The sequence below is a fragment of the Leiobunum rupestre genome, chromosome 11 (genome assembly GCF_980474605.1).
Source record: "Leiobunum rupestre chromosome 11, qqLeiRupe1.1.hap1, whole genome shotgun sequence".
NCBI lineage: Eukaryota > Metazoa > Arthropoda > Arachnida > Opiliones > Sclerosomatidae > Leiobunum > Leiobunum rupestre.
The window spans coordinates 16229235-16242051 of NC_143394.1; positions in this window are offsets into that span (position 1 = coordinate 16229235).

A 12817-nucleotide genomic window follows, 5' to 3' on the forward strand; every position below is an offset into this window, starting at 1 on the left:
AATTTGCCTATTGATAAAATACGGTAACTGTCATGGCGGCCACTATTAACACTACAGCTGTGACGTTACAAGTTTTCAAAATCGTATCAGACGACAGCACTCTATAGTTTATACTAAAAATGTCCGAACAGCAGTTGAGGGTTTCGTCAGTAGATTTGAGGCATCTGATCAGTGTTATTGTCAACCGCATCAGTCGGAGATGTATGATCAACTTTGAAATGATTGCACTGCAGAGAAGTCACTATTTTGCTGTTCCAATTTTGAACGTTACCAAGCGACAATGATACCACTAGTGACATACTCAGTGTCGCGAGCAGAGACAGTATGTAAACGAGGTATCGATATTGTTTCCTTTAAAAATATTTCATATTATTATCTTACCAAATTAAATGAAGTCATTTTCCAAAATAAGTATAAGTTATAAAATATGAAATATATAACCTATCCTTTTATAGTAATTAAACATCTACTTGTGTTGCTAATTATGGCAATATACGGTCAATTGATTGAAAATAATATATAAAAATCAGATTTTTACTGAGATTATTCAAATAATTTTGGCGGTGTTGAAAGTATAATAGTTATATTAACATGATTAGGAGAAATTAGATTAAGCTTCATACGAAGCCGTACCAGTCTATCACTTTTAAAAACAAAATTCGATTAAGTTGTCGAAAGAGATACAATTACCTTTATGAAACACTGTCATTATGCCGGAAACGTCAACGACGAAATAACCCATCCAGTCAAGCAACTACAGAAAATAATTCCAATCAAACATTTCGAGCTCACGCGTGATTTTCACATCACCGTCAATCGTCTCCAATAGAATGGCGAATTCCTTCAGAGCTCCACAAATCTCAAATGCTAAATCGGCGGTCAAGGTTTGCAGTAGAAAGTTGGGTATCATACATACGACGTAGACGCTAGATTCTAAGACCATGGCGACTCTGGCCAACCATTCGTTTTCCAACAAAAACGTCGCACCATAGAGGAACTCCTCAACTATATTGGATATGTTTTTCTCAAGTATCATTTGGCAGTAAAGGAAAATTGTTTATTTGCAGAAAATTAAACTAGCTAGGAACAATAAACAGCACGAGCGTATCTTTTTCTGTTTAGAACGTTTTTGATTCTGTACACTTAGCTTTGAAATTTCTAAGGAACATTGTTCGTAATCGTCGTTATATCTGAAACATCTTATCACGGAAAATGCGGATATGGAACAGCGAACTATAGCGCATCTGAAAGTGAAAAAGTCCAGTAGATTCCCTGTCTTTTAAGACCGCAAAATGGAATATACAAGGCAGTGAATCGCGTAACCATTTGTGATAATAGTTAGCAGGTTAGATTTGCAGTTGAATCTTCTCTTCCTACCACCGCCCTAAGTAGACCGATAGCTTCAACGGCTTTTAAAGTTTAAAACTTCATTCCTACTGCCTTATAGCTTCACAAACTCGTCTGTGTGATTCAAAAATGATAAAATACGCGAAAAAGTAGATTAGTCCATAATTAAAAGGGATAATATAGCTAAATCCTAAACAAATTTGAAGAAATTCAAAAACTTACTACTAACTCGTACCCAATAGGTCTTCGAGCAAAAAACGCGAAACTCGGATCAAATAGATCTTCGAGTAATAAACTAAATTAAAATTAAATAAAATAGCCAGAAATTCCAACGGTAGACCGGTTTCGTTCTATTTGGAACTCATCAGTACCGTGCGGGAAATCTGGCTGGCGACTGTCAAATCTAAAGGAGAAACTAAGCCTAAACATTTAAAATTTCAAAACGCGTTGCATATAGCAACGGAAAGCCGAAAAGGGGGGAGTGTGGTGGAGAATAGAATATACGATAAGTTAAGTTAGAAGAAACCACCTATGGACTGTGAGAAGGATGATAAAATACGCGAAAAAGTAGATTAGTCCATAATTAAAAGGGATAATATAGCTAAATCCTAAACAAATTTGAAGAAATTCAAAAACTTACTACTAACTCGTACCCAATAGGTCTTCGAGCAAAAAACGCGAAACTCGGATCAAATAGATCTTCGAGTAATAAACTAAATTAAAATTAAATAAAATAGCCAGAAATTCCAACGGTAGACCGGTTTCGTTCTATTTGGAACTCATCAGTACCGTGCGGGAAATCTGGCTGGCGACTGTCAAATCTAAAGGAGAAACTAAGCCTAAACATTTAAAATTTCAAAACGCGTTGCATATAGCAACGGAAAGCCGAAAAGGGGGGAGTGTGGTGGAGAATAGAATATACGATAAGTTAAGTTAGAAGAAACCACCTATGGACTGTGAGAAGGATGATAAAATACGCGAAAAAGTAGATTAGTCCATAATTAAAAGGGATAATATAGCTAAATCCTAAACAAATTTGAAGAAATTCAAAAACTTACTACTAACTCGTACCCAATAGGTCTTCGAGCAAAAAACGCGAAACTCGGATCAAATAGATCTTCGAGTAATAAACTAAATTAAAATTAAATAAAATAGCCAGAAATTCCAACGGTAGACCGGTTTCGTTCTATTTGGAACTCATCAGTACCGTGCGGGAAATCTGGCTGGCGACTGTCAAATCTAAAGGAGAAACTAAGCCTAAACATTTAAAATTTCAAAACGCGTTGCATATAGCAACGGAAAGCCGAAAAGGGGGGAGTGTGGTGGAGAATAGAATATACGATAAGTTAAGTTAGAAGAAACCACCTATGGACTGTGAGAAGGATGATAAAATACGCGAAAAAGTAGATTAGTCCATAATTAAAAGGGATAATATAGCTAAATCCTAAACAAATTTGAAGAAATTCAAAAACTTACTACTAACTCGTACCCAATAGGTCTTCGAGCAAAAAACGCGAAACTCGGATCAAATAGATCTTCGAGTAATAAACTAAATTAAAATTAAATAAAATAGCCAGAAATTCCAACGGTAGACCGGTTTCGTTCTATTTGGAACTCATCAGTACCGTGCGGGAAATCTGGCTGGCGACTGTCAAATCTAAAGGAGAAACTAAGCCTAAACATTTAAAATTTCAAAACGCGTTGCATATAGCAACGGAAAGCCGAAAAGGGGGGAGTGTGGTGGAGAATAGAATATACGATAAGTTAAGTTAGAAGAAACCACCTATGGACTGTGAGAAGGATGATAAAATACGCGAAAAAGTAGATTAGTCCATAATTAAAAGGGATAATATAGCTAAATCCTAAACAAATTTGAAGAAATTCAAAAACTTACTACTAACTCGTACCCAATAGGTCTTCGAGCAAAAAACGCGAAACTCGGATCAAATAGATCTTCGAGTAATAAACTAAATTAAAATTAAATAAAATAGCCAGAAATTCCAACGGTAGACCGGTTTCGTTCTATTTGGAACTCATCAGTACCGTGCGGGAAATCTGGCTGGCGACTGTCAAATCTAAAGGAGAAACTAAGCCTAAACATTTAAAATTTCAAAACGCGTTGCATATAGCAACGGAAAGCCGAAAAGGGGGGAGTGTGGTGGAGAATAGAATATACGATAAGTTAAATTAGAAGAAACCACCTATGGACTGTGAGAAGGATGATAAAATACGCGAAAAAGTAGATTAGTCCATAATTAAAAGGGATAATATAGCTAAATCCTAAACAAATTTGAAGAAATTCAAAAACTTACTACTAACTCGTACCCAATAGGTCTTCGAGCAAAAAACGCGAAACTCGGATCAAATAGATCTTCGAGTAATAAACTAAATTAAAATTAAATAAAATAGCCAGAAATTCCAACGGTAGACCGGTTTCGTTCTATTTGGAACTCATCAGTACCGTGCGGGAAATCTGGCTGGCGACTGTCAAATCTAAAGGAGAAACTAAGCCTAAACATTTAAAATTTCAAAACGCGTTGCATATAGCAACGGAAAGCCGAAAAGGGGGGAGTGTGGTGGAGAATAGAATATACGATAAGTTAAGTTAGAAGAAACCACCTATGGACTGTGAGAAGGATGATAAAATACGCGAAAAAGTAGATTAGTCCATAATTAAAAGGGATAATATAGCTAAATCCTAAACAAATTTGAAGAAATTCAAAAACTTACTACTAACTCGTACCCAATAGGTCTTCGAGCAAAAAACGCGAAACTCGGATCAAATAGATCTTCGAGTAATAAACTAAATTAAAATTAAATAAAATAGCCAGAAATTCCAACGGTAGACCGGTTTCGTTCTATTTGGAACTCATCAGTACCGTGCGGGAAATCTGGCTGGCGACTGTCAAATCTAAAGGAGAAACTAAGCCTAAACATTTAAAATTTCAAAACGCGTTGCATATAGCAACGGAAAGCCGAAAAGGGGGGAGTGTGGTGGAGAATAGAATATACGATAAGTTAAGTTAGAAGAAACCACCTATGGACTGTGAGAAGGATGATAAAATACGCGAAAAAGTAGATTAGTCCATAATTAAAAGGGATAATATAGCTAAATCCTAAACAAATTTGAAGAAATTCAAAAACTTACTACTAACTCGTACCCAATAGGTCTTCGAGCAAAAAACGCGAAACTCGGATCAAATAGATCTTCGAGTAATAAACTAAATTAAAATTAAATAAAATAGCCAGAAATTCCAACGGTAGACCGGTTTCGTTCTATTTGGAACTCATCAGTACCGTGCGGGAAATCTGGCTGGCGACTGTCAAATCTAAAGGAGAAACTAAGCCTAAACATTTAAAATTTCAAAACGCGTTGCATATAGCAACGGAAAGCCGAAAAGGGGGGAGTGTGGTGGAGAATAGAATATACGATAAGTTAAGTTAGAAGAAACCACCTATGGACTGTGAGAAGGATGATAAAATACGCGAAAAAGTAGATTAGTCCATAATTAAAAGGGATAATATAGCTAAATCCTAAACAAATTTGAAGAAATTCAAAAACTTACTACTAACTCGTACCCAATAGGTCTTCGAGCAAAAAACGCGAAACTCGGATCAAATAGATCTTCGAGTAATAAACTAAATTAAAATTAAATAAAATAGCCAGAAATTCCAACGGTAGACCGGTTTCGTTCTATTTGGAACTCATCAGTACCGTGCGGGAAATCTGGCTGGCGACTGTCAAATCTAAAGGAGAAACTAAGCCTAAACATTGCTCGAAGACCTATTGGGTACGAGTTAGTAGTAAGTTTTTGAATTTCTTCAAATTTGTTTAGGATTTAGCTATATTATCCCTTTTAAATATGGACTAATCTACTTTTTCGCGTATTTTATCATCCTTCTCACAGTCCATAGGTGGTTTCTTCTAACTTAACTTATCGTATATTCTATTCTCCACCACACTCCCCCCTTTTCGGCTTTCCGTTGCTATATGCAACGCGTTTTGAAATTTTAAATGTTTAGGCTTAGTTTCTCCTTTAGATTTGACAGTCGCCAGCCAGATTTCCCGCACGGTACTGATGAGTTCCAAATAGAACGAAACCGGTCTACCGTTGGAATTTCTGGCTATTTTATTTAATTTTAATTTAGTTTATTACTCGAAGATCTATTTGATCCGAGTTTCGCGTTTTTTGCTCGAAGACCTATTGGGTACGAGTTAGTAGTAAGTTTTTGAATTTCTTCAAATTTGTTTAGGATTTAGCTATATTATCCCCTTTAATTATGGACTAATCTACTTTTTCGCGTATTTTATCATCCTTCTCACAGTCCATAGGTGGTTTCTTCTAACTTAACTTATCGTATATTCTATTCTCCACCACACTCCCCCCTTTTCGGCTTTCCGTTGCTATATGCAACGCGTTTTGAAATTTTAAATGTTTAGGCTTAGTTTCTCCTTTAGATTTGACAGTCGCCAGCCAGATTTCCCGCACGGTACTGATGAGTTCCAAATAGAACGAAACCGGTCTACCGTTGGAATTTCTGGCTATTTTATTTAATTTTAATTTAGTTTATTACTCGAAGATCTATTTGATCCGAGTTTCGCGTTTTTTGCTCGAAGACCTATTGGGTACGAGTTAGTAGTAAGTTTTTGAATTTCTTCAAATTTGTTTAGGATTTAGCTATATTATCCCTTTTAATTATGGACTAATCTACTTTTTCGCGTATTTTATCATCCTTCTCACAGTCCATAGGTGGTTTCTTCTAACTTAACTTATCGTATATTCTATTCTCCACCACACTCCCCCCTTTTCGGCTTTCCGTTGCTATATGCAACGCGTTTTGAAATTTTAAATGTTTAGGCTTAGTTTCTCCTTTAGATTTGACAGTCGCCAGCCAGATTTCCCGCACGGTACTGATGAGTTCCAAATAGAACGAAACCGGTCTACCGTTGGAATTTCTGGCTATTTTATTTAATTTTAATTTAGTTTATTACTCGAAGATCTATTTGATCCGAGTTTCGCGTTTTTTGCTCGAAGACCTATTGGGTACGAGTTAGTAGTAAGTTTTTGAATTTCTTCAAATTTGTTTAGGATTTAGCTATATTATCCCTTTTAATTATGGACTAATCTACTTTTTCGCGTATTTTATCATCCTTCTCACAGTCCATAGGTGGTTTCTTCTAACTTAACTTATCGTATATTCTATTCTCCACCACACTCCCCCCTTTTCGGCTTTCCGTTGCTATATGCAACGCGTTTTGAAATTTTAAATGTTTAGGCTTAGTTTCTCCTTTAGATTTGACAGTCGCCAGCCAGATTTCCCGCACGGTACTGATGAGTTCCAAATAGAACGAAACCGTTCTACCGTTGGAATTTCTGGCTATTTTATTTAATTTTAATTTAGTTTATTACTCGAAGATCTATTTGATCCGAGTTTCGCGTTTTTTGCTCGAAGACCTATTGGGTACGAGTTAGTAGTAAGTTTTTGAATTTCTTCAAATTTGTTTAGGATTTAGCTATATTATCCCTTTTAATTATGGACTAATCTACTTTTTCGCGTATTTTATCATCCTTCTCACAGTCCATAGGTGGTTTCTTCTAACTTAACTTATCGTATATTCTATTCTCCACCACACTCCCCCCTTTTCGGCTTTCCGTTGCTATATGCAACGCGTTTTGAAATTTTAAATGTTTAGGCTTAGTTTCTCCTTTAGATTTGACAGTCGCCAGCCAGATTTCCCGCACGGTACTGATGAGTTCCAAATAGAACGAAACCGGTCTACCGTTGGAATTTCTGGCTATTTTATTTAATTTTAATTTAGTTTATTACTCGAAGATCTATTTGATCCGAGTTTCGCGTTTTTTGCTCGAAGACCTATTGGGTACGAGTTAGTAGTAAGTTTTTGAATTTCTTCAAATTTGTTTAGGATTTAGCTATATTATCCCTTTTAATTATGGACTAATCTACTTTTTCGCGTATTTTATCATCCTTCTCACAGTCCATAGGTGGTTTCTTCTAACTTAACTTATCGTATATTCTATTCTCCACCACACTCCCCCCTTTTCGGCTTTCCGTTGCTATATGCAACGCGTTTTGAAATTTTAAATGTTTAGGCTTAGTTTCTCCTTTAGATTTGACAGTCGCCAGCCAGATTTCCCGCACGGTACTGATGAGTTCCAAATAGAACGAAACCGGTCTACCGTTGGAATTTCTGGCTATTTTATTTAATTTTAATTTAGTTTATTACTCGAAGATCTATTTGATCCGAGTTTCGCGTTTTTTGCTCGAAGACCTATTGGGTACGAGTTAGTAGTAAGTTTTTGAATTTCTTCAAATTTGTTTAGGATTTAGCTATATTATCCCTTTTAATTATGGACTAATCTACTTTTTCGCGTATTTTATCATCCTTCTCACAGTCCATAGGTGGTTTCTTCTAACTTAACTTATCGTATATTCTATTCTCCACCACACTCCCCCCTTTTCGGCTTTCCGTTGCTATATGCAACGCGTTTTGAAATTTTAAATGTTTAGGCTTAGTTTCTCCTTTAGATTTGACAGTCGCCAGCCAGATTTCCCGCACGGTACTGATGAGTTCCAAATAGAACGAAACCGGTCTACCGTTGGAATTTCTGGCTATTTTATTTAATTTTAATTTAGTTTATTACTCGAAGATCTATTTGATCCGAGTTTCGCGTTTTTTGCTCGAAGACCTATTGGGTACGAGTTAGTAGTAAGTTTTTGAATTTCTTCAAATTTGTGTGATTCAACATTGGTTGAAAATTTCAGAAGCAGATACTTTCTATTCATTTAATAACAAACCGTCTTTGTTTTGATAATATTTGTCCAGTATAAGGAAAAAATTGTCCAATAACGTTTATTTCATCTATAAATCGATTAACTATTTGTTAGCCAAACAGATATAGGTGGATCAACAGCTGAGATAGCAAGGAAATGGCTCTACCCATTGAATTTGCCTCTAGCATTGTTTTTTATTACAAACTATTTCTTAGGAATAAAGGGCGTACAATTGTTAGGAGCCCAGTCATCACTCTAAAGATAAAATATTATTGTTAAATTAAAATTAAATCAGCAAAAATCAAATTAGTTTATCTAGATTGTAAAATAGTGAAGAGGCGGCTGAAATTCAGTGCTATACTGATTAAGAATTCCTTCCATTTAGGCCCACTGAATTCTCAAATAGAAAGTAAAGTATCTAACTTTATTTTAAAAAGGCTAAAAGAAATTAGTGCTGTTAATTTACTTCCAACTTAGCTATTGTGGCTCAAATCAATAGTGAAAAAGAAGGAAATTATATTAGTGACATTGTACGAAGTAACGGAAATTAATTTTATTTCGATTGATCGAGCTGAAACATAAAGAACAGGATATAGAAGTTTCATTTCAAATCAAGGAATACCTCTGCGCATTGTTCCATACCAGAGTGACTGAGAAAAATCATTTCACCTCGGGCAGGAATTCCTGCCCTAGGTGAAATGATTTTTCTCAGTCACTCTGGTATGGAACAATACGCAGAGGTATTCCTTGATTTGAAATGAAACTTCTATATATATTAATTCCTGCGTAATTATAAATAATAAATTCTCAATAAAGAACAGGAATTTCTAGAAAATGGAAAACTTTTATTTCAGTCACTTTACTAATGATTTACAAGGTTGCTGGCGATCATGGCATTTAAGTATTGGCCTAAAAAGTAAAAAATGTTCAGACGTAGAAATATCTATTTTCATTTGAGCAGGAAAAAATTCACTTAATATTACGTAATATAGTGTTAAGAAATTTCTAAGTTGTGCCGTTAAAGGTTATGACAAATGTTAGGAAATGTGGGGAATTTTGAGGTAAAAAATTGCAGTAAACTTGATTTAGTACTCCCGAACTATGTAGTAAATTTTAAGAACGATCGAAACATTGTAACGGGATGAAGTTTTAATAGTGCCAGCACATACTTTTATATTTAGCGGCTGGTGACCACCAATAACCGAAATCAACTCGCAAGTTATAGGAAGCGACTCTCACATGGAGACATCCCGAAGTGTGACCCACCGAATTGGTTCAAACTCGGGGGATTGCTAAACCTTCATGTAACATGAAAAATCCTGAAGGGAACTTATTCAATGGGCAACCGTTTTGCCATGGCAACGAAAAATGTTTTTGACATCAAAAAATTGAAATTTTCCCATAAAAAACTTGAACAAGTTTAAAATTTTTGAAAATGCAAAAATAGAAAAAATAGATAAAAAATTACGAAAAAAATCTAAAATTATCAACTTTTGATCAATTTGAACAAAATGGGTAAAAATTAACCAAAACGGATAAAATTGGAAAAATGTGACAGAAAATTTTAAAAAAGTACAAACATTGAAAAAATATTTCGAAATTGTTGGAATAAATTAATTTTTCGAAATTGAAAAAATTAATAAATTTAAAAAAAAATTACCAAATTTATCAAAATAAAACGATTTTTTCAAAAACACAATTTACCTATATATTAATCCAATTTTACACAACTAATAAATTTCAATTAATTCATATCAATTTTGATCGAAACTACTGCTTTTGATCAAATTGGTACAAATTTAATCAATTTTATCAATGTAGGAAAATATTTTATTTCAATTTATTTTGAGATTTTTTGTAAAACTTTGTCATTTTTATATATATTCTTTTAATTTAAAATTTTGCCCATTTTGATCTACTATTTCGAATTTTGATCATTATTGAACAAATTGACCAAAATATTTTTTTAAATAAACTAATTTATCTTTTGTATGATAAAATTAGCGAATAATTAAATTAGTCCATTATGAAAAGGGATAAGAAAGCTAAACCCTAAACAAATTTGAAGAAATTTAAAAACTTACAAATAGCTCGTACCGATAGGTCTTCGAGCAAACAAAATGACGCGAAACTCGGACCAAATAGATCTTCGAGTGCAAAACTAAATTAAATTAAATAAAATAGCCAGAATTTCTAACGGTAGGCCGGTTTCGTCCTATTTGGGAAAGCTGGCTTGCGACTATTGACGGATTTTGAAATGACGTTTTAGCGCGCGACACTACAGGTCTTGGGCACACAGCCTTCTTTACGTGCTTTTTTGACCATAACATGTAGAGGTATTTTCACGCGCAAAATGAATTTTAAAAGCCCTCAATTACACCGAAAAGAGAAACTAAGCCTAAACATTAATAATTTCAAAACGAGTTGCGTAGCAACGGAAAGCTGAATAGGGGGAGAGTTGTGGAGAAAAGTATATACGAAATGTAAAGTTAAAAGGACTGCATTGCAAAGGATGATAAAATTAGCGAATATGTAGATTAGTCCATTATGAAAAGAGATAAAAAAGCTAAACCCTATACAAATTTAAAGAAATTTAAAAACTTACAAATAGCTCTTATCGATAGGTCTTCGAGCAAACAAAATTATTCCGATATTTCACAAATAATCTATTTCAATCAATTCCTATCAACTATAATCGTTTTGATAAAAAAAATTAAATTTAATTAATTTTTCCCTTTTGAAAAATAATTTATTTCAAACAATTTTAAAATATATATTGATATTTTGGTACTTTTTTAAATTTTCTCTCACATCTTTCCGATTTTGCTCAAATTGATCTATTTTTACTATTTTAGGAATCGGTCAGAATGTTATTTTCAATCTGAAACTTTCCATCTTTGATGTCAAAAACATTTTTTGTTGCCATGGCAAAACGGTTGCCCATTGCATAAATTCCCTTTAGCATTTTTCAAGTTACATGATTTTAAGGTTCATGGCAAAATATGACCTATGAATCATATAATTAAGTGGGGGATTAGTAGGTATCGATGGGTCGGACAATTGAATTTTGGAAGACGAAATTTTGGATTTTTAACAAAATCCGGTATTTGCTTTGAAATATTTTCCATATAAAGTCTATGCGAAGGAAGTTCTTGGATATTGGATAAGTGGATTTTTACAATTTTTTTTGGCTAATGTCTGACCCCTCGGTTGCGATATTTCAAGGAAAATGTTGAGTCCTTTAATGCGACAGAAATACTAGTGGTTTTATTCCGTTTAAAAATCATATTTTGCAGCCAATAATTTTTATCATTTTAAAATTACAAAGAATCTTACATTGATATTATGAGTAATTTAAAATTTTGATGATCTTTTTCGTAAAAGAGACGACGTAACTTGAAGCTTTGAAGCATTGAATATCGGCGAATTTGTGACCGGTAGATTTTCAAAAAAATTTCTAGTTGATAGGCTTTCCAAATGTAAAGAGCGTCTAGGATTATCCCTTTGCAGTAATTGCAGTGAATTGAGACCGTCGTCTTCATTTGGGAACTATCCACACTGGCCAAAGACAAGGACAGCAACACGGACATAAACAGCGTTTTTTTTTTGTTTTTTTTTTCTTTTCAGTATCATAGAATTTATTTTGAAATACATTAATTATTGATTGAATATACCTAATATTTGAAAAATGATAATATATAAAATGGTCTAGCAATTCAACGAAGCATTAACCGACTAAAGCTTTGAAAATAGAAATTTGGTTTCAAATAATAAATAACATTTTTAAATATCCGTTTTCAACCTTTTCTACATAAAACCTAAAATTAACTGGAAGAAAAGAAATGATTCTTATGACACGCTATCTGATACAGTAAGCATCAAAGAAAAAATAACTCCTTCCAGTTTACCAACGATAGGAAGTAATTCCAATCAAACACTTTGTTGAACTTGTTAACGGCTACAAGCAATTTCATGGGCTCAAGTACGATTTATCACATTCCAGTCTGTGGTGTTCAAAATATTTCACAAGTTTTTCAAAGATATACATTTTTCAAAAGCTAAATCAGTGGCCAATGATTGCGGTAAAAAACTAAGAAACCGACAGACGACTAAAACATTAGATTCAAACATCATGGCGACTTTTGTCAACTATTTTTCTTCGGCAAAAAACTCGCCACAAACAAAAACTGATTAACTTGGCTAAAAATTGTCATTTTCCGAAAATATTTGATAGGCGGTAAAAATAATCAACATGATCATATAGTTTTCAGTTATTTTCTTTTTAATTGCTCTGAAAACAAAGCATGGCAATTTCTAAGCAATTGATTAATTGAAATTAACGGATAATATTTTATTCCAATTTAAAGTTAAAATGAACTTTTCAGCAACTCTTGCGACAAAAAGGCAACGTAACTTGTAGCTACGAAGTATAAGCTGAATATCAGTGAATTTGTTACTGGAATAGATTTAAATATAATTATCTGGTTGATGGACTCGCCAAGTGAAATCTTTTTCATTAGAAAATATTTTCTCAATGCGCTTCCCGGAGTGGTTTTTACATCTTTGTAGAAATTACAGTGCATTGATACAGTCATTTTATATTGGGAACTTTTGACGTTGCCCAAGGGCCAAGACACCAACACGGAGATGGACAGCGTTGCGATAATAGAGATGA